The 23,024-nt window shown below is 39.5% G+C and overlaps 1 protein-coding gene across 1 annotated transcript in view; it reads left to right on the top strand.

The window, feature by feature from the left end:
- Nucleotides 1-23,024, top strand: part of dusp10 (dual specificity phosphatase 10) — a 35,972-nt gene that overhangs the window by 1,586 nt on the left and 11,362 nt on the right. The window lies entirely within an intron of this gene.

The raw sequence follows: 23,024 nt of genomic DNA, 5'->3' as shown, positions 1-23,024 counted from the left end.
CAAAAGTCGCCAGGAGTTGGTGGTAATTTGTGAACGGCGCAGCCTGCGGAACTAAATCGGTTCGTTTCAAGGCTCGATCCATTTTAAGCATTTTTAGTTGCATAGCCTGCACGTGGAATGCATAAAGCGATTGACTTTGACGTGAAAACGGTGTTGTTTTTCAATTCTGTTTATTGAATGAAAATGCCTGTTTTGAAATGTCACATTGCAGGAGCGCAGGGCAACATCCTGCAAACGAATACAGTATGTGTAGCACGTCACCCCGGCTAGTGTGCATGACTGCTTTACTAGCACAGAAATTGAGGGGGGAAAGAGACCATTAGTGATGATTCATGCATGGTCTGCAGATATGAACAACTTCTTCTGAAAGGTCCTGATTACATGGCAAACATAATCTCCAATGCAGCATAATTAGAGACATTGGCTTAATGATATTGACCTTGTTTCGTTCGAATGCAGTGCAGTATATGTATTTTTCAATTTCGTAGATTTATCACGTAAGGAGTGAGCAGTATTGATGGCATTTACAGTAGCAAAGGCAAAGCAGCTCAGCAGTTGCAGCATTGACCTTCCCCACAAATTGATGTGGGTTTGAGTCCTAAAGTGGTTTGTCACTCCAATCTGCCTGCAACAGTTGGGATTTAAAATCTGCCAGTTTTAGCCAGGCTGCTAGGTGGAGCACTTTTGCCAGTGCTGTTTGTTTCAAGGACAATGGAAAAGTGATAATATGCCTGTCTGGTCTCACTACAGCATGCTTCCTCCTGTTGGTTAGCTGCAGAGCATGATCTGAAAAATTTGACAGACTACCACCGTCAAGAAAGAGGCCTCATTTTGGAAAATGTGCAAAGACATTATAAACTACATGATGAGTGTGGTACAACACTTATCAAAGCAGGAACATTGGGGAATACTTTGTAAATGATAAAAGACCAACTCAAATGGAAAGATAATTGGTCACAGTAAATCCAGAAGCCATTGGTTCGGTGATAGGTCAGACAAAGTGTGGCCTATTCCGAATGTCCTGCTTTTGGAAGCACAAAGATTTTGCAAAGATGACAAGATATTTAGTCATCGAGATATACAGCACAGAAACAGACCGTTCGGTCCAACTTGTCCATGCCGGCCAGACATCCAAAATAAATCTCTAGTCGCATTTGGCCAATGTCCCTCTAAACTCTTCCTGTTAACATACCCATTCAGATGCCTTTTTAAATGTTTTATAATATTACCAGCCTCCGCCACTTCCTTTGGCAGCTCATTCGATATACACAACACCTTCTATATGAAAAAGTTGCCCCCTGGGTCCCCTGTTTAAATCTTTCCCCTCTCTCCTTAAACCTATGCCCTTGAGTGTTGGATTCCCCCATGCCCCCCCCCCCCCCCCCCATAAAGGAAAAATCCTTGTCTTTACCCTATCTATGCCCCTCATGATTTCATAAACCTCTAATAGATGACCCCTCATCTTCTGATGCTCTCGGGGAAAGTATTCTGTCTATTCAGCCTCTCCCTACAGCTCAAACCCTCCAACCCTGACAACATCCTTGTAAATCTTTTCTGAACTCTCAAGTTTCATAACATCCTTCCTATATCAGGGAGACCAGAATTGCATGCACCACTCGAATTGCAGCCTAACCAATGCCCTGTACAGCAGCAACATGACTCCCAAATCCTACACTCAGTGCAGTGACCAATAAAGACAAGCATACCGCACACCTTGAGTATTCTGTCTATCTGTGACTCCACTTTCAAGGAACTATGAATCTGCACTCCAAGGTCTTTGTTCAGCAACGCTCTCCAGGACCTTGCCATTTAATTGTATACGTCCTGCTTTGATTTAATTTTGCAAAATGCAGCACCTCACATTTATCTAAATTAAACTACATCTGACACTCCTTGACCCATTGGCCCATCTGGTCAAGGTCCCATTGTACTCTGAGGTCACCTTTGCTGTCCACTGCACCTTCAATTTTGTTGTCACCTGCAAACTTACTAATCATACCTCCTATATTCACATCCAAATCATTTATATAAATGATGAAATGATGCCTGTGATTTGAGTTTGAATTACAAGGAGAGAAGGGAGCCACAAATAAAGTGCTGGAGAAACACAGTAGGTGTGGCAGCATCTGAAGAGAGAGAAACAGAGTTAATGTTTCAAGACCAGTGATCCTTCATCAGAACTGAAAATAGCTGAGGAAGGATTGTATTTATGCTGGTGACAAGGTGTCGAGTGGAAATTTAGAATACACCGTGCCTAGACAGAGAGAAGAAAAGGATTAGCAAATAGAGATTACTGAGGATAATCTGAGACTGAGATAATTCTTAGAAAGGTGCCAGTGTAAAATATAAATGGTTATAAATGGGTTGGCTGTGCTCGAGCAGCCCAAACCTAACAGGACGCTGGAGGGTTTGGGGGAAGGTAGTGAAAACTGAGGAGTGTGTGCATTTTCTGAAATTGTTACACTCCATGTTTGAGCCCTGAAGGCTATATGGTAACTAGGTGGAAGGTAATGCTTTCTTTCCCCATGATAACTGCAGCAGCTCTGAGAAAAGTTGACCTGGGAATACAATGGGGTGTTGCAGTGGTGGTCAGCTGGAAGTTCAGCGTCATATTTATGGACAGAATGTAATCTCCCTTCACAATAGGGAGATGAAATGCTGACTACGTGATTGCTTTACAGACTACTTCCACTCTATCCTTTAAAATGACCTCTAGTTTCAGTTGCCTTCCACTTCAAGACACCACTGTATTCTCAGACCAGCATTTCTGTCTCGGGTCTGCTGCAGTATTCCAGTGAAGCTCAATGTAAGCTGGAAGAATAGCATCTCATCTTGCACCCACTATGAGGTACATTTTATCGCCTCGGGACTTGAGTTTAACAGTTTCAGAACCATGAACACACTCTCTTCTTCACTCATTACCTTCCCCCAAACCCATAGGGGTTTATGTATGGGCTGCTCAGAGTACTGCATATTCATCTGTTAGGCTACACATGTGCAAAACCAAAATAACCATAGTATTAAAAACTTTTTTTTTTCAATCAACCTGTTCAGGTATTTAAAATCTTTGGGACAGGTGGGACTTGAATTCAAATCTCCTGGCCTAGAGGTAGAGACAATACCACTGTATCATAAGGTCCTAGGCACAGATTCAATGTCTGTCTGCTTACAGGGAGTTCAGAATTTTTCTAATCGACATGTTCAGTGATGTTATTACATCCCTCTGAAGCAGTTTGGACTTGAATCCTGCTCCTCGGATGCTGCCTGAACTGCTGTGCTTTTCCAGCGCCACTCTATTCCGGAATCCAGGCCTCTTTGCTCAAAAGTCAAGACACTATCATTGTACCAACGCATTCTCAATCATTTGCACTTCACGTTAGCACCCTCCCAACTCTCTAGGCTTATGAGCAAACTCTGTTTGCATATGATTTCTCACTCCTTCATCTTCTGCATACATTCCATTCCCACCTCCACTGTCATCAGCATAACTGCCACCCTTCCCCAGCTACTTTTAGTTCTGATTAAGGTTCACTGGACTTGAAGTGTTAACTCTGCTTCTGTCTTTACAGATGCTGTCAGACCCGTTGAGTTTCAAATGGCCAACATTCACAATTCTCTTAAATAAGAAAAACTATAGGGCGGGGGAAGATGTTTATTCAAAGCTCTTTTTATTGTATTTTAAGCAACTCTGCTGTTCAAGTGATATGAGGCAGTGTCGTCCTTAAAGACCAGGTTTACACAATGCAAATCAAGTGGAAATTAACTGACTAGAATGGTATCAAATGCAGCAAAATGCTTGTAAAGAACACAAAATCTATTAGTAAAAATGTGTTTTTATATGTTAACTCGATAAAAGGACAGTAAGTGTGAAATAGGGTTTCATTGAAGATGATGATAAAATCCAGAATGGTGGGTATTCAGTTGGTATTTTGAACCTCTTGTACTGCTGGTGTTTCCACTATGGTAAGGGACTAGAGCTCAGTTTGCCTAATTTTTCTGAAAAATGGTAATGGAGAAAATAGTGTGACTGAAGATAGACAAATCTCTCAAAGCTGGTGAGTTCCACTTCAGGATGTTAAAGAAAACAGGTCTGAAAATTTCAGGTCCACAAGTCATTTTTCTAAATCTTAGACTTCAGAATTCTATTTGGAAAATGTCACTCCATTAGAAAAGGTGGGAGAAAATGGGCAACTTCAGATCCATCAGTTTAGCATGAATTTGGGGTGTTATTTGAATGTGTCCTGACAAGCAGTGACCAAACATCCAAATAATTTGCAGTAGGTCAGAGTAAAATTTAAATGTGTGACGGGTAAACCATGTCTGATTAATCTAACTTGTTCTTTGAGGTGGTTCTAACATGTTAAATAGACAATGGAGTCTCTGTCTGGTCTCAAAATTAGGGTCATTCTACACTATTATTAACAAGACTCCACAAGAGGTTGGCAAAGTCAAGACCACATTGAATGTGACATGACTGGATAGTTATTGGTAGGTAGGTTCTGGATTAGAGTGGTGCTGGAAAAGCACAGCAGTTCAGGCAGCATCCAAGGAGCAGGAAAATAGGGTAGGTGTCAGATTATTTGGGGAAGAGGCAGTTCCTCCAATTAGAGGGATGTGGCTGGTGATGGTCCCCAGATATTTTTTATGTAGAATAAAGGATTAGAACATTATGTTCATGGAAATGGAAACAAATTATGGTGATTTGAACAAGAAGTTACAAAGGATCATAAACAAGCAAATAGGCAAAATAATAGCCAATGAAGTTTAACATGTCCAAGTGTGAGGGTGCGGACCTGAATGTTGATGGAATATTGACCTTATTTGAAAGCGAGCTGAAATATGCATAGAAATTACTTTTTAAAAGATATGCTTCAGTTGTAGAGTGCTGTAGATCATATCTGGTGTACCGTGTTCAGCTATGGGCTACCACTTCAGGGAAGGTATATATTGAGGAGAAAGTGAGGTCTGCAGATGCTGGAGATCAAAGTTGAAACTTTATTGCTGGAACAGCACAGCAGGTCAGGCAGCATCCAGGGAACAGGAGATTCGACGTTTCGGGCACAGGCCCTTCTTCAGGAATCCTGAATTCCTGAAGAAGGGCCTGTGCCCGAAACGTCGAATCTCCTGTTCCCTGGATGCTGCCTGACCTGCTGTGCTGTTCCAGCAATAAAGGTATATATTGACCATGATGGAGGTTCTTTGGAACTTTTCCAGAATGATACCAAAGCTTCAAGAATTAACTTAAGGGCCAGCACGGTTGCTCAGCGCTTAGCAATACTGTCTCACAGAACCAGGCATCTGGCCGATTGAGCGAATGTGCAAACTCCACACCGACATTCTCCCTGTGTTTGCATGGGTTACCTCCAAGTGTTTCAGTTTCCCCTCTCTCCAAAGCTGTTCATGTTAGGTGGATTGGCTATGCTAAGTTGACCCTGGTGTCCAGGGATGTGCAGGCTAACCTGCAGCTAACAGGCTAACCCGTTCTCAGGTTAGCCATGGGAAATGTGGAGTTATGGGATATTGTGGGGACTGGGTGGGATGCTGTTTAAAGGGTTGGTGCTGACTTGATGGGCTGAATGGCCTCTTTCTGCCCTGTCAGGCTTTGATTCTATAAAGCTAGGAGGACAAATGGTAAAGTTGTTATATACCTTTTTTGAGTTTCAGCGTTGAGGGATGAGCTGATTTTATTTAAAATTAAAGCTAAACTATTTCATTTGACTGGATAATCAACAGTCAGGGGATGTTGTCTTAAAATATGGGTATTTGGAGAAATCTGAGTGCACCCTTTATAACTGCTACTAGAAATCTGCTGTTTTCTTTCCTCCTAAAGGTTGCTAGAATAATTGGAACTTCAAAGAAGTGTTAATTTTTTTTAAACGTGGTGTTATCAAGGGATATGGGACTATGGGAAATAAAGCTTGATCATGATGTGATTAGAATAACTTACTCCTGTCCCTGAGTTTAACCAGGTGGCAATCTGAACCATAATCACTTTTCCCTTTTTTTTCCCTGGCTGGTAACCTTAACTTGGGATCATTAACTGAACACATGAGAATCATATTAAAATATATATATATATATATATATATATATATATCACAATGCAAGATTCACATTTTAAGTCACTCATTTTACATGTCTTTCTCTCATGCTTGCCTATATTTCTCTTAAAAACAGCAATTGCCCATTCACTACTTCCATTCAGTGATAGGAAGTTTTGAACTATTCGATTTTATTTGTATTTGTTTCTTGTGAATTATTTCTTGGATTTATTAGTGACAATCTATTTTTATATATGGTCCTAGTTTTGGACTTGCTCACAAGTGAAAATGCTCTGTGTGACATCTCTAGTGAAACCTTTCACAATTTTAAAGCCCCCTTGGACCATTCCTCACAGACTTCTCCTTTCTGCAGTCTGCCCCAATGATACTTTAATACAAAAGCATAATGACTGAACAGGTACCCATGGATTTGCTCGAACACTTGCCATTTGTCTGATTATTGTCAGCATAGCCTACAAATAGATCTGTTTTCGTCATTTAATATAAATACCAGATCACAAGTGGTAAACAAATTTTGAAGAAATTGAAAACTTGCCAGGTCAGAGGACTATATTTTCATGGTTCATCCTATATAAGGAAAAGTCAAATGGGACTTTAAAATTTTTAAAGTGCTAGTGAACTACAGAATTCTACAACATTAGAATTAAATAGAGTTTTGTTTAAATTGATACATTGGGGAAAATACTGGTGCTGTGATTCAGTATGGCATTTTTGTCAGCCTTGCTCTTCAAACGATCATTGTGTATTTATAATCTAAATGTCTGCCAAGTATCCAATCTCCGTCTGTTTGTAAACACTGTTGCTTGGTGATGGCCTATCTAAGTCTAGAGTCTGGAGACTGGATGCTGTCCACTCCAAGTTTGGTATTGCCTGTTAGGGCTATTACTGTTGCAGAGGTATCTGGATATAAATTGATCAAGAGGTCACAGTTGTTTGAGGGATTAGATTACTGTTTAAGTTAATTGTCCAGGAAGAAAGGGTACTGAAGGAAGGGTGCTTATACCAATTCCGATTGGGCAAAGTTCTTTAACTGGAAATAAACAGTTTAGGTCAGTGATGAGAGAAAAAGGCTGAGTTTCACCAAATTTGCATATAACCTACTGAGTCAGGAAGGCCTCCTGACCGTTTGCTTGTATTAGGATTTTACAAAGGATTTGCTTGTATCTGATTTGTGTATGCATTTGACTTTTTGTAGGTCATTCCTGATTGTTGCATGCAGAAAATGTTGTTTAATTCCATAACTTCAATTATTTAACAATATGTCCAGTGTCTTCTGATGTATTTTATTGAATGCAAATTAAGAATGTGACAGAGCTGAACCTCCACTCTTCAGTTCTCCCCTTTAGTCTAAGATCTGTATAATTTACTTTTTAAATACTGTTGCAATGAGCAAAAGTTTCTTAAATTATTACAGATCAGTAAAACAGTTTCCTCAGGCAATCTTTTATTCATGTTGCAATTCAGCAATTGTACTCCTTTTTTATAATAAATTTAACTTGATGTAAAACTTTAAAAAAAGATTCTTAGTTTGAATGCAAAAATGACGATGGTGATACAGAACAATAGGAGATAACAGGAAATTAACTTTGTACCTTCGGGACTATTTGTACTTTAAATGTGCCATGACAATTACTTTTATTTTTAGTTTGTGGCACCGATAGTGCCAATTATGGAATGGTTATTGGACACATTGTTACACCCAGTGATTCCCTTAAACTGTGAAAATTCCAATTTAATATTATTTTTTTTCCACTGAGCATATTATACTCTCTCCATATGCTGTTATAGATATAAATACCAACCTTTTCTGTAAATGCTGCTAATATTTTAAAAGACACCAATCTGCAATGCATCTTTTGAAGTTGTGGCCTTAAATCTATTTGCATCACTGTGCGCCTTTTTGAAGCCTCTGTCCATTTTGTCTGCTGCACTTCTTTTACAACTCTTTGGACTCTTTGAGTGTACACTTTTTAGCTGTTATTTTTTTTAAATTCAAATTTGACCTTCATAAGCACGCAAAAATCAAATTTGACCTTCATAAGCACGCAAAAATCAAATTTGACCTTCATAAGCACGCAAAAAAATCGGGAGACAATGATGAGAATGAGAAAAATCCATCAAAATGGCTCTTCAACAATACGTTTAAAAAAAGAAGAGGCTGAAGAAACCCAATGACTTCTATTAAACTATTGACTTTATTTTTGCTGCCAACTGGGTTTTTCATTAAACTGAGTACTTTCTGCGGGAAATTGGCTTGAGTGAAATAGACAAAAGTGCAATATTTACAAGAAACGATTGAAGTTACCTATAACGACAGAACAATGGTTTGTTTCAGGAGGCCTTTACCTATTTGGAAAAGCCTGAGCTTGGATTTCTTAAAGTTTCTCAGGCATGCCACTGCTAGCTCCGGAAACTCCATTCATAAAACCATAAAACACAGGAGCAAAAGTAGGCTAATCAGCCCATCAAGTCTGCTACACCATTCAATGAGGTCATGGCTGATCTGATTATCCTCAACTCCACTTTTGTGCCTTCTTACCTTCTAACCCTCGATTCTCTTGCTGATTCAATGCCTCATCTACCTCTGCTGTGAATATACTGAACACCTCAGCCTGTGAAATAATCTGTGGTACTCATTCTACAAATTCATTGATATTTGAGAGGAATACTGTCTTAAAATACTGAGATTTATGCGTCTGATCTGAGGCTTTCTCAAAGGAAGCAACCTTTCAACATCTATTCTGTCATGCTCCTTCAGAATCTATTCTGATGAAGGTTCACTGAATGTGAAACTCTCCACAGATGCTGCCAGATTACTGCTTTTCTCCAGCAATTTTTTTTTTCTCTTGTTTCACATTTCCAGCATTTGCACATCCTTGTTTTTATTTATATTATTGTAGCCCCCATGACTCTTGTATGTTTTAATTATCATTCTTCTAAACTCCAATGACTCCCCAGTGCCTCTGCTTCCCTCCATAAAAGATCAAATTGTTCAGTATTCCAGCTGTGGTCTGACTAATGCCTTATAATTTTAGAAAGACCTCTGTATTTTTTACATTCTATTTCCTTTGCACTTATTCCAGACGTTACATTTGCCTTCCCTATTACCTGCTGAATGTTTTGCTAGCATTTTGTGATTTATGCATGAGGACAGCTCCTGTGTTGTAGCTTTCTGCGATCTTTCTTCATTTTAAATAATATTCAGCACCTCTTCTTGCCCGAGTGCATAACCTCATATTTTCCCGTATTTCTATCCCATTTGCCAAGTTTTTGTTCACTTGCTTAACCTCTCTATATCCCTCTGCAGACTGTCATCCTTGCCACTTGCTTTCCCACTAAGTTCAGTAAACTGCAAATCCAAGTATATGGTGTTGATTTTATTTATATTGATGGTTAAGATAAGCAATTCACAAATTTAAGGTGTTTTATTTTGTGAAGCTTCCACTGCCTCATATGGGAAATTTATTGAAAATAAGCATTTAGAAACTCAAATAGCAATTATTTCTTTGCCTGGAAAAGTACATTGTTTCCTGTGCTCCACGGAAAAAATCTCTTAATACTTGTGTTGAAAAATCTCTCCTAGATTCTGTGATCATTGTCTCTGTCTGTCTCATCGCCACTACCACCACCATCCTTCTCAATGAAGGGTAACCTATTTTCTGCTAGGTCCTCCACTCCATTAAATTCTGGCCTATAGAGTGCAGCAGGATATTTTACCTGCTGCACCCATGTCTACATAATACCTCACAACCGGATATGAATATGTAAATAAAGAACCCAGTAGAATTTATTGCAATAACCTATTGTATATTACATTCACGAGGACATGTGTCTGCTGTACATTACTAGATTATAGAGCAGCATTTTCGCAGCATGTCATACTTCCAGTGATTGAAGTAAAGATGGAGTATATAATCACTAATACTGTTGAGTGACCTGCTATGCTAGGGCTTTTCATGAGCATTTCTCTTAAAAGCATGCTGACTTACTGCAGCTTGAATGTACTGACCATGATATATGGGCATCATACTCAAGAGCTGCATTATTTGTTAATTTTTATGCTGGACTTAAATTTAATGACAAAGATAATCTGATCTCTTGAATTAATGCTGTTGTAACCTTGATGGTGTGCAGTCTTCCACATTAGAATCAGACTGCATGATACTGATGTCTTGTCTTTCATAAAACAGCAGATTCTCTGGCTTAACTGAGCAATGCAAAAGATATTGCTTGGTAAGGTCGTTAAGTAATAACTTATGACTAATGTAATTAGGTTCATCAAAAAGTTGCAGTAGTTTACTTTAAGTTTGTAATGCTTCTTGAAATCTAGTTAAATCATCCAAGGTTAACCAACCTGTTCTTGACGAAGTTGTGTGTTTTTAAGGGACTGCTGGGTGCTGAGAATATTTGGCAAGTGTTTTGCATGGTTCTTGTGTACAACTGAGGAAAAGTTTGTCTCTTTATAAAAGATGTGACTTTTCCAGTTAAGGTAATGTGTGATTTTAACCCTCTTTTTTTTTTTCAAATCTGCCAGAACTTAAGGTCATCAGCTCCACGGTGAGAAAAATCCTCCAAGTCAATGAAAAACCAGTGTTCACTACTGATCTGTGATGTGTAGGGTTTTGCCTCCCAGGCTATTTGTGACTGATGTGTCAATGCTTATGTTAGCTGCTGTAACTTAAGAATAAATGTGGGTAACATGGTACTGAAAGATTCAACAGATATTTATTACAGCTCCTGATGTAATCCAGTTAAGATGGAGTGGGATCTTAATGCCCCCATGTTGGCATGCTCTGAGAAAGTGATATCATGAACATTTTGCTTAATGATATATTACACACTAACTCTGACAGCTAATGCAGCACAAACATTTCTGAAATTAATTTATAAAGCACTGTTGGAACATTTGGCTTTTTGTGGACTCCTTGTATGGCACCATTTGCTGTATTTAGTCTGAGCTCAGTAGTTGGATCATGAACTACCTTAACTATTTGACGCATTGGTATATATTCTACATTGGTAAAGGAGTGCTAGCTGACACAATTTTTGCCTTTTTAGCCTTATGTTATAGATCACCAAGTACCCACTGCGTTTATAAAACCAACATTGATTTTTAAAAGTTCTACTGCAGCGAAAATGTACCAGTGGCTTTCTGAGCATGATACACTTTTTGTTTTGCAGTCTTTTGCAATAATTTGATCTCTGCAAACATTCCCCTAAAGTGTTCAGAGTTTCCTGAATTGGACATCAGAGCTCAGTCTATCAGATGGTCGAATTTTTGACTTTCAGTCTATGGACCCAAATGTTTACAGTAAAACCATGCTATTTTACAATAGAGAGGAAATTTGGCATATCTTCCATGCACTGTCTCTTTACTTGACCAATCTTGCGACTAATTCCTCATAGATATTTTCTTTTTGGATCAATATGTATCCATCTCTTAAAAGAGACTGCATACACCTTCAAGAAGAGCTCCAAGCTGTAATAACTCTTTACATGAGGAGCTGTTTTCTCTTAGCTGTTCTTCATTCCTTTGTTTATAATTTTAAAATGATGGCCCTTGTCACTCAGATCATCTCTATGGTTAGAAAACAATATGAACAAGACAAATTTAGGGCAGCACAGTGGCTCAGTGGTTAGCACTCCTGCCTCATAGTGCCAGCCACCCAGGTTCAATTCCAGCCTTGGGCGACTGTGTCTGTGTGGAGTTTACACATTCTCCCCATGTCTGCATGGGTTTCCTCCCACATTCCAAGATGTGCAAGTTAAGTGAATTGGCCATGCTAAAATTGCCCATAATGTTTAGGGATCTGTTGGGTAGGTGCATTAGTTATGGGTAAATGTAGAGTAATAAGGCAAGCAAATGGGTCTGAGTCTGTGTGGACTCATAGGGCCTGTTTCTATACTGTAGGGATTCTAAATGGGTTGTTTTTTGTAATTTTGCTTACACACACTTTCACTTCAACTTGAATGATGTATTAGAAGATCTAGGTCCATCTACTTGCATTGCACGTACTCCCAGTCCACAATATATTTGTCAATGTTGAGTCACACAGGGGGCTCCAGAGGTCCCAATGGTAGAAAGAGAAACTGAGAAATTTGTTGTCCTGTCAAACAGGCCATTGCAAGAAGGCAATGGTCTAGTGGTATTATCACTGGACTGTTAATCCAGAGACCTGGAACGTTCTGGGGAGCTAGTTTCAACTGCCACTGTGGCAGATGGTAGAATTTGAATTCAATACAAAAATCTATAACTAAAAACCTAATGATAATCGTGAATCCATTGCGACTGTTGGAAACACCCATGTGGATCCTTACCTGGTCTGGCCTACATGTGACTTCAGATCAACTGCAATGTGGTTGACTCTTAAATTGCCCTCTGGGCAATTAGGGATAGGCAATAAATGCTAGTCTAGCCAGTGACACCCTTGTCATGTGAATGAATACATTTTTAAAAATCCAAGTTTTTGATGTTGCTGTTTCTTGTACTGTATATCTTAAGTATATGCCATTTAAGTAACAGCTCTGCCAAGTGAAGACTGAAATATTACCTTATCAAGTATTCTATGTAACATGGAATTAGTATATTTGGAAAAATACTGAAAGTATTTGGGTCGAGAATGAAATATTCTGTCTTTTAGAGCTGTTATGCAGTTTAAGGCTGATTTACGAATAAGGGAAGACTAAATCCAGTATGTGTAATGAATCATGATGGGCATGATTAAACTGCCCACTTTGGCTTGCAAGTGCCAGTAAAGGAAACAATGGGACATTGTCATCCCCTTTTGTGAATCTTAAATTTTATTTACAGGAGAGTGGTTCCCTGAACATATGGGCTTGGTCTTTCAAAGTAATTTTGCTCCTTTTTCTTTCTGACATTGACTTGAAGCCCTCCACCTGTCTTGTTACTATGGAAATGCTGTGGAGCTAGATAATAACAATGACATCAGTTGGCATGATATCAACCTCTTGAAAACTAACAATACAAATGATCATACTTTGTTTAGGCAGGGCCACAAGTGGTGGTAAATGATGTAATCCTAACAGGTGGTGCTAGGCACATGTCTAACTTGCTTTTCAAAAAAAAACAGAATTTAGCATAATTATCCTATGCAAATTATATGCATATTTTGGAAAATGCCATATCTTTTGTCTGACCAAGAGTCAGCTTGACTATTTGTATACAAAAATTGGTGACTGCTTAACCCAAAGTTGATGAAATATTCTTATTTCTGGGCTTCGAAATTAATTATAATACAAGCCTGAACTCTCAACTTTAATATTTGTAAAACCACTTTCATTTGGTCACATGTTTGAGTGCTTCAGGGACCTATCTTTATGTGGTTAAAGATGTTGGGTTAACTACACATATATATTATCAATCAATGATATGTTCTGAATTTATATTCCTCATTCCTTGGAGCTCACCAGGATCAATTAACTCAGCTCCTCTGTATATCATATATTTTGTTTTAAAACAGTGTACTTTTTTTAGTTTATCGAAAATTTGTTTGGGAATACAAACTTAAGACATGCATTTTTTAAGATGTCTTGGAGTAGACACTGCCATAAATTTCAAATTTAAATTTAAATATATTTGAAATATCGCTGCAGTTTAAGCAATTGAACTTGGGTGAGAAATTGGGAGGTGGTGGGTGTAATGTGGGGCAGAAAACTTCAACAGAGGAAAGAATATTTCATATGGCTGTCAGACTGCTGAATACGCAGACAGTAAAATCATACAATGAAAGCCTTGTAGTTATAAAATCTCCCTTTTGTCATTTTTTTTAAAACAAAAAAAAGAAAGGTACTGGAAGAAGTGACCATCTGCACGAAAAGGATGATGGCTAGAAATGTAACAAACATCAGGGAGATTGCGTCAGACCTTGTTCTCTTGAGGTACAAAACGGGAAGTGGGGAATGGTTTGCAGTCAATGTCCCCCCCCAAAAGACTGATGGTCCTATACATCAAATGAGGTAGTGTACCTCCTCAATTTACATTGCTTTGACTACTAAAGGAAGGAACAATCGAATCAGCTATGATCGTTTTGACTGGCAGACCAAGCTCGAGGGGCCCAAAAGCCTACTCCTGCTTCTAATTTATTTGTGTTTTATGTATAACAGCCCTTTTACAGCTCTGTCAAAACTAAACAAAAATCAACTGCACACTCCCAAGCTTGTGACTGTTTGCTTGTTTGTTTTTCATTCTGCGCTAATGGATGTAACACAACTATTGTTGTTTTGGAGATACTAAGGAATATAGTGAGTACCAGAAACTTAGTAGGTGCATAATCAGAGAAACATTAAATACAGTTCATCAGTACCAAATACAATTGATGACAAAAAAACTTCAATCTCCATCCATTGCCTTGGAGGGAACGGCCTTCAGAATGGTCTGTGCAGCCAGAAGTGAATACATTGACAAACAGGCATTCACACTTTGCCGCTCCTGCCCAACAATTCTCCTTAACTTTTTTAGAACTTCTATTTAATGACTTCCAGAACACTCCTCTAGGACTCAACGCCTAGACCAAGTGGGTCTGTTCAGTGCTACTTTTTGTTTTGGTTTAAACAATTTAAGGGAGAAAGTGAGGTCTGCAGATGCTGGAGATCAGAGCTGAAAATGTGTTGCTGGAACAGCGCAGCAGGTCAGGCAGCATCCAGGAAACAGGAGAATCAATGTTTCGGGCATAAGCCCTTCTTCAGGAATGAAGAAGGGCTTATGCCCGAAACGTCGATTCTCCTATTCCCTGGATGCTGCCTGACCTGCTGCGCTGTTCCAGCAACACATTTTCAGCTTTAAACAATTAAGCCAGTCAAAAGGTGCTTATCCTTTTAAAAGGACAATGGAAACTGAGGGTACAAATTATTTTGACCATCAAACTCTCCTACTCATACCAGTTGCCATCAGGTGTAAGTGAAAACTGGCCATGAACCTGTTTGTTCCTTGCATTTATTTGTTCAGTGGAACGTGGGTATCACTGGTTAGGCAGGCACTTATTGCCTGTCTCTAATACAGTGGAAAAAGGGATGAGCTAATTTCTTGAATTGCTGCGGTCCTTGAGGCAGGAACATCAAAGCACTGTTAGGAAGTTCCAAAATTTGGCTTGGCAACAGGTGAAGGGATAGCAATTACAGTTCCAGTTCAAGATAGAGTGTTACTTGGAAAGAACCTGTGAGTTATGGTGTATTTATGCATCTGCTACTCTTGTCTTTCTAGGTGGTAGAAGTTGTGGGTTTGGATGTTTCTGTTTGAGGAGCCATGCTAACTTACTGCATGCAAATTGTAGGTGGTACACACTGTTGCCATTGGTGAAGGGAATGAATGTGAAAAGTGATGAACAGGGTGCCAACAAGCAGGGTACTTTGTTTTGGAAGGTGCCATGCTTGTTTGGTGTTGAAGCTGCAGTTAGCCAGACAAGGAAGGTCATACATCCACTCCTGATTTGGAATAGGGAGACAAGAGGTGCATTACTCAACTCAGAATTCCTTGTTCCTGACTGGCACTTATAGCCACAGCGCAATATGTGGCTGGTCTAGTTCAGTTTCTGGTCATTAATCACCTCCAGGGCATTGATGGGTATTCCGTGATGAAGGGCTTGTGCCCGAAACATCGATTCTCCTGCTCTTTGAATGCTGCCTGATCAGCTGTGCTTTTCCAGCCCCACATTCTTCAACTCTGATCTCCAGCATCTGCAGTCCTCACCTTTCTCCTATTCAGTAATACCATTGGACATCACTGGGTGATGGTTAGATTCTCGCTTTATTAGTGGTGATCACTGCCTGGCTGCTAAGTGGTATGTAACATTTAACTTGGTAAAAACAGTGTCTGCAGATGCTGGAAACCAGATTCTGGAGTAGTGGTGCTGGAGAAGTGCAGCAATTCAGACAGCATCCGAGGAGCAGGAAAATCGACGTTTCGGCAAAAGCCCTTCATCAGGGTATCCCTGATCAACGGCTTTTGCCCGAAACATTGATTTTTATTTTTTTTTCCCCTGCTCCTTGGATGCTGTCTGAACTGCTGTGCTTTTCCAGCACCACTCTAACCTGTAACATTTAACAGCTAATGCCCGTATGCAAAATGTGAAGTTGCAAATGGAGCTGACCTTTTTGGAATTATTCACAAACATTATCACTTTGGCCCTCATGATGGAGAGAAGTTCATTGATTAGATTAGATTACTTACAGTGTGGAAACAGGCCCTTCGGCCCAACAAGTCCACACCGACCCGCCGAAGCGCAACCCACCCATACCCCTACATTTACCCCTTTAACCTAACACTACGGGCAATTTAGCATGGCCAATTCACCTGACCCGCACATTTTTGGATTGTGGGAGGAAACCGGAGCACCCGGAGGAAACCCACGCAGACACTGGGAGAACGTGCAAACTCCACACAGTCAGTCGCCTGAGTCGGGAATTGAACCCGGGTCTCTGGCGCTGTGAGGCAGCAGTGCTAACCACTGTGCCACCGTGCCGCCCACCATTGGAGGGCTGTCATTTTGATCTCGCCTCGAGAGGTACATATTTTTGTCCACGTTTGTATCAAGGCTTCTTTTTGAGTTCCAGGAGCCAATAGACTCTGCCTGAATTCAAGCTGTGCATCACTGAGCAGGTTGTTCCTTTGCAAGTGTTGCTTAATAGGATTGGCAGTGACCCCTTCCATCACTTTGAGAGGAATAGATTAATAGGGCAGCAAATGACTAGGTTGGATTTGACCTGCTTTTCATGTACAGCACATAACAGAGCAGTTTTCCACACTATTAGTGAATGCTGATATCATAACTTGGCTAATGGTACAGCTAATTCTCTTGAAATTCAAAAATATAGTCTCATTTGGTACTTTAATGAAGGACTGTACTGCTACCTTTTTCTGAATGAACTAACCGTGTGTGATATCAGTGGATTGGGTGTCTTGAATAGATTCCTATTAAAGAGAGCATTCAGGATTTAATTATGTCTTTCACTATTAAACAGTCTGTCAAGAGTTTTTAATATCTCATTTAAATATTGTTCAGGTGTCAAAATATATTGGTGAAACCAGTTAGAAAATGAGTCCAAATTACCATATATTGAAGATTTTAACGATATGATCCTTGGCCTGGAGATGTCAAATTTTATAGTTCAAAATGCAGTTAACGAATGTTTGTACTGTTTTGTGAAGGACAATGAACACTTTTTTTTAAGTGAGCGTGAACTCCCATTGGGAGATCTCTAAGTAATTACAGCCTAAATTGGATAAAAAGAGTGAAATTGGGCTCCATGGCCCTAATTTTGTTTATTCCTTTTTAGCACTGAGTATGATTTGCCTCCATAGTGTACATCCTATAGTGCATGGCATTTTGAGGGCATCGCTGTGTGTGCATAGAACTACTTCACCATAAATCTGCAGAGTCAGCAGATTGATCAGTGGGTAATCCTGAATTGATACAAGCTGTCAGTTGTTTTCAGTCTAGTGATCCAGACTATACTCCCTTAATCTTGCACAGACAAACATGTACTTAGTAATAAGGAAGACTCCCACCACCACAGCAATTGTAGTGGATGTCAAACTTTTCAGGTCACTTTACTGAATTCTGTACTGGCTCTTGATGCAAAGACAGAGTTTTGTGGTTTCCAGAGTTAAAAGTATCTGAAGTTTACTGGGTGATCCTTGACATAAAGGATTCTGCACAAACCACTTGACCCTAAAATTGGTGAAGTAGGCTGTGTTGCAGAATGTATCCCCACCTCAGTCATCTTTAAACTGAGGCGCTCCAAAGAACCACTCTAATTCCACAGCCTGTTGGAGGCAAACAGCTCTGACACTGCACACACCTTTTTGAACTCCAGTATCTGTAGCCATTAGGGTACTAGTCTGATTTCACCAAGCAACAAGCTCAGCACCTGGACATTGAGTGGTTTCTGTTTGTGCTGCTCTTGAAGCTCACATTGGACATTGGAGACTGCATCTTGATTGGGTCTGCAAGTATGCTAATGGAGTTAAATACAATTAAAGGCTGAGAGTGTCAGAAAGAAGGACCTCTCCTATCTTCTTGGTTTTTCTCGCTCTTGCAGCACTGTCTGGCCTGCTTGCATTCTCTGACTTCTAAAAGGTGGGAGGCACAGAGAGACTTTTGCTGAGGGGATGAAAATGGTTTGGGGAAGCAATTGTGCGGAGGAGAATTAGGTATATAGATGCTAACTTTTGTTTTTTTTTTTAGCTTTGTCATATTTGCTAGGGCCTAGGCTGGGGATGCTTCAATGAAGGTGGCCATGTTGATTTGTGAATTTTAAACTTTAAATAAAGCTGCTTGTTATCCAACACTTGGCCCTGTAAGTTCAGATGTCAGTGAGGGTGATGTAGATAGCATATTTTGTTTCTTAAGAATAGTTGGCACTATTTACAAACTGAGGTGAGAGATTGAGGGTGGGGTAGAACTGGCTGGAGAGGGTGTGTTGCCTGCAGCAGAAAAGAGAGGGTGTGATGAAGCAATGAATGAGAGGTGGGGGCTCGTGACTGATGTACCATTGGTAGGTGGGTAATACAGCAGTGAGACACAGCAGTTGATGTGAACTCAAATGGAGGTTCACTAATCTTAACCATTCCGATTTGAATTTCTTGTGACGCTGCATCCAGTTGCTTGGAGCAGTATCTGTCATTCACTGCCACAACTGTCTGTTTCCTTTTGCTTATGCCCACAGTCTATCTGGATCCCTACGGCTGGAGAACCACTTCTTCAATCCTTGTGGTGTTCTCCCCCATTCTATATTAGACAAGCTTGGAGCATGTTCTCTCTTCCCTCCTCTGTTGTCCAGCTTTCTGCTTGATTGTGCTGTCTTCGGCAACCAGTTCCAGCAATTGCTCCAGTCAGAAAGTGGTTTTAAATAGTGAGCTTGATTCAAGTGATGTTAGCGGTCTATAAGCTTGGAGGGGCGGGCAAGAGATTTGCAGCCATTAACCAACATATTTAAAGGTGGCTGTAATTAAGTAGATAGCGTGAAGTTTGTACGTTACCTGTATGGGAAACCACTGGTGCAGCTTAATTACACAGATGCTCATAATTGTTTTCAGGCCCTGTCCAATTTTGAGGCCGACTTTTAATGTTAATGAAAAGAGCAAGAAGTACAGGAAGCAGAATAGATGTAATGCTTATTCCATTAATAGTAGTGAAATATCTCTGATGAATGAATAGGTTAAGTGAAAGAGCAAAAACTTGATAATTGGAATAAAATATGATGTATGTACATTGGCAGGAAGAATAGAGGAGCTGGTTATTATTTAAATGGAGAAAAACTGCAGAAAATTACAGCATGGGGATTTGCAAGTTCTTACACATACGTTTCAAAAAGCTAGCATACAGGTTCAGCAGGTACTGGCAAGTCAAATGGAATATTGGCCTTTTTCAAAGGGAATGGACAATAAAAATGGGGAAGTCTTACTAAAACTGCAAGGCACAAGCCAGACCACAAATGAAATACAGTGAACAACTTCGGGCCATTTATCTAAGGAAAGAGTCCTAAAGCTCTACAGCATAGGAAAAAGTTCCATCAGCCTATTGATTCTGTATTGGATAAAAACAACCACCCAACTATTCTAATCCCACTTTCCAGATATACTGATTTCGAAGGCAGTCCGGAGAAGCTTCACCATGTTGATTCAGGGTATGGAGGGACTATTATTGAAGAGAGGTTAAGTAGTTTGGGCCTATAGTCATTGGAATTTAGAATGAAAGGTGCCCTTGTTGAAATATACAGAGTTCTTAAGAGACTTTACAGAGTAGGCATGGAAAGGTTGTTTTACCCTTCTGTGGGAGTGTCTAGGTTCAGAAGATGTAATCTTGGAATAAGGGATCGCCCATTTTAAAACAGATGAGGCATTTCTTTAGAGTGAATCTGTGAAATTCTCTACAGCGCAGTCAAGAGTGCCGAATTAAGAATATTCAAGGCTGTGAGAGACCAGGTTTTTAATCAATAAGAGAATCGAGCATAATGGAGAGAAAAGCAGGAAGGTAGAGCTGAAGGTTATCAGCTCAGCCATATGAATGGCATGTTAAGCTTTATATGCTCAATGACCTGTTTCTGTATCCATTGTCTTTATAGTATTGCAAGCTCCAAGTGTATTGCTACATTTCATTAGCAGTCTGGTTCCCTAGTTAATGAGTTCTTAATTTCAGTTGAGCACTTATGCAGTTAATCAGGAGGAGCAAGATATTTCCCCACATTAATTAAGGGAAGATTTTATTCTGGGACTGTAGAAGGTAAAACTGATATTTGTTTCCATTCCCGAGCTGTTCTGAGGAAGTGGTGTTGGGCTGCCTTTTTGAGACATTACAGTCCATGTCATTAAGAATGATCCCACAAAGTAGTCGCACGTTGGCTCAAAATATTGGAACTCCAATGATGGCATGTATTCAGTGATGTAGGACCAGGTGATGTGTAATGGGATAGTATTTTATTAATATTGCTGTTCAGGTGGGGCGAAGATCATGGTGCCAGTAGCTGCTGTCAGACTAAACTCCAATGGCCTGGACGAGGTTCCAATTCTTGTACCATTTTTCTTCCAGTTATGGGTCTGGGAGGCCTTATCTTAAAGCATTTTTTTGAGGTGAAGAACCAACTGTTTCAGGTCATTGTTTGTATCCACTGCCAACTAGATATAGGAGGACTCTCAACCAGATCTATCCCTAGATAAGGAAGAAGCATTTATGAATGAGAGGGAAGTAAGTTCTTTTTTAAAAAAAAAAATTCCCAAAACCAAACCGAAATGGTTAGAGTTTGTCAGCACAAATACTGTCAAAAAAGAAACTATAGCTAAAACTATGACAGGCAGAAGTCAGACCACTGCAGTTTAACTTCTTCCAACATACTGTCTTACAGACTGTGTGTTAAAATAGCAAACTCCCTTGAAAGTGAGAACTTTTTTGTGTTAGGAAATATACACTTCTGACTTCCATCATTCAACATCAGGTGGAACTGGACTTTGTAGGTGTCCCATTATAGGCAGTTATTGTTACCTTTTTAATTCTATCAAATGTTAAAAGCTCATTTGGGGGTAAGGAAGAGGTTATTATCATGGAGGAGTATCATGCATTGTTGTTATTGGTTTAGGCTAGGAATTTCGTGTCAGTATGATTATGTCTGAAATGATCTACTTAATGGATCTTTTAGTAGACCAAAATATGTTTTTTTTAATTCTGCAAAAGGCAGGTCTGCATTTTGACGTCTAAATGCTAGTGTGTATATGATACAAGGTCCTAGCTATGTGAACCTGGGGTAACAATCTTTGGTTAAATTTTAAATTTACAGCCACTGTATCAGGACTTCATTTAAAATTTTCAATATTAACACAAGCTAACCCAGTTGTTTATAACCCCTGAGCATTTGAAAGACCTCCAAGAGAAAAGCTGTCACACAGGTTATTTTGACAGGGTCAAAACTTAATGGTTTTGGTCGATAGTATTTACATTGTTACTGAATAGCTTATTTTATTAACTGAAAGAACCATTCTTAAATTATTTCACTCCACATTTGCTAAAATATATCCTTCACTTTCTCATGAGCTTAGGAAAATATGTTTATTTATAGTAATTTTTCTCAAATAGCAGGGTGAGTGGTTAGGACCAAAATAGTGTTTTCTTTGATAGTGAAATACTTAAGCAAACAGAACAACTAAAGGTTAAGTTCCGGTCAGATTGATATGGAAGAAATTATGGTGATGTGTTAACATTTTAAAATGGAGGTGTGCTCCAAAGCTGAGCCATATTAAGGAAAAGGGGTGTTGCATTACCCTATCGTTGGGTGAAGAAAATAACTGAATGGGAGAACAACATGTGGTGAGTTCCTCGTCCTTTTCATAGTCATAGGTTAGGGGAAGGGAGAATGCATTCCTACAGATGGTAGCTTGTGACTGAAAATCAAAGGAAAGGAGACAAAAAGGAACCTATCCCAAAGGTCCCCAATCAAATAATGTCCATATGAACATCGTAACAATTAAACCTCATAAATAGTCTTCCTCCATTCCAATTGTTTTTTCCCTGTGCACTTCTGTGTCACTGGTTTATGACTCTCTCTCAATTTGGCAAATTTGACTTGCCTTTTATACCTGACTTGTTTTGTTTTTTCATTTATTCCATTTTAAAGTGAAGTCCAATCTGGATTTGACTCCAAAAAGGTGGTTGTTTGCCTTTTGCCTACCTTTTTTTAAAGACATGAGTGATGATTCATGTGGACATTCAGGAAGAAGTACTGAGGTGACTTTGTAACAGGCATCTTTGTGCAACACACTGAGAGAAATCAATGGCTTGGGGTGGAAAATTATGTGGGTGCAGCTCCCAAAATGGAGCCATCTTTCACACTGTATTCTCAAATTAGTTTTAATTTGCTATTTCAAAGGCCAAGGTTTCAAATTTCCATTAGACCCTTTTGTGAATATGAAGTCAAGGGCCTAATGACCTGAAACCTATTAACCAGTTTCCATTGGTCATCCAGTCTGGATGGGGCTCTTGGTACCATGGTAGCATCCCTGAGTTCAAGTTTCACCTGTTCTGGAGGGGTGTAACAACATCCCTGAACAAGTTGATTAGAAAATATCAAGTCCTCCAGTCTCTTACTTTGAGTGTATGAAGTCCTAGATGCAAATGGGCCAAGACTGATTTGTAACCCTGTTGATATTTTACTGCATGTTATAGAACCAGAGTTATTTTTTTTTAATCTGAAGTTCATTTAGTTGTGCCGAGGGAGCACTGTAAGAAAGGTAAAGGTTAATATTTGAATCTGGAGATGGAACTCACTAGATGCAAGTTCAATTGGAATGTTTAAATGGGGGAATAGAAGATAAATGTTAAAGGAACCAGAATTACTATTTACAGGAGATGTAATGGCTCACCACAGAATGAAGCATGTTCAAGTGACCAGTGGTTTATTCTTGGTATAGTCACATTGTCCATTAGTTAGGTGCACTGGTGGTTTGAAAATGCTACA

The sequence above is a fragment of the Chiloscyllium plagiosum genome, unplaced genomic scaffold, assembly GCF_037043375.1.
Source record: "Chiloscyllium plagiosum isolate Xiang-an unplaced genomic scaffold, Cpla_swu_hap1 HiC_scaffold_10, whole genome shotgun sequence".
NCBI classification, from domain to species: Eukaryota; Metazoa; Chordata; class Chondrichthyes; order Orectolobiformes; family Hemiscylliidae; genus Chiloscyllium; species Chiloscyllium plagiosum.
The sequence above is the reverse complement of the archived record's forward strand: the minus strand, read 5'-3'. Positions and strand labels throughout refer to the sequence as shown.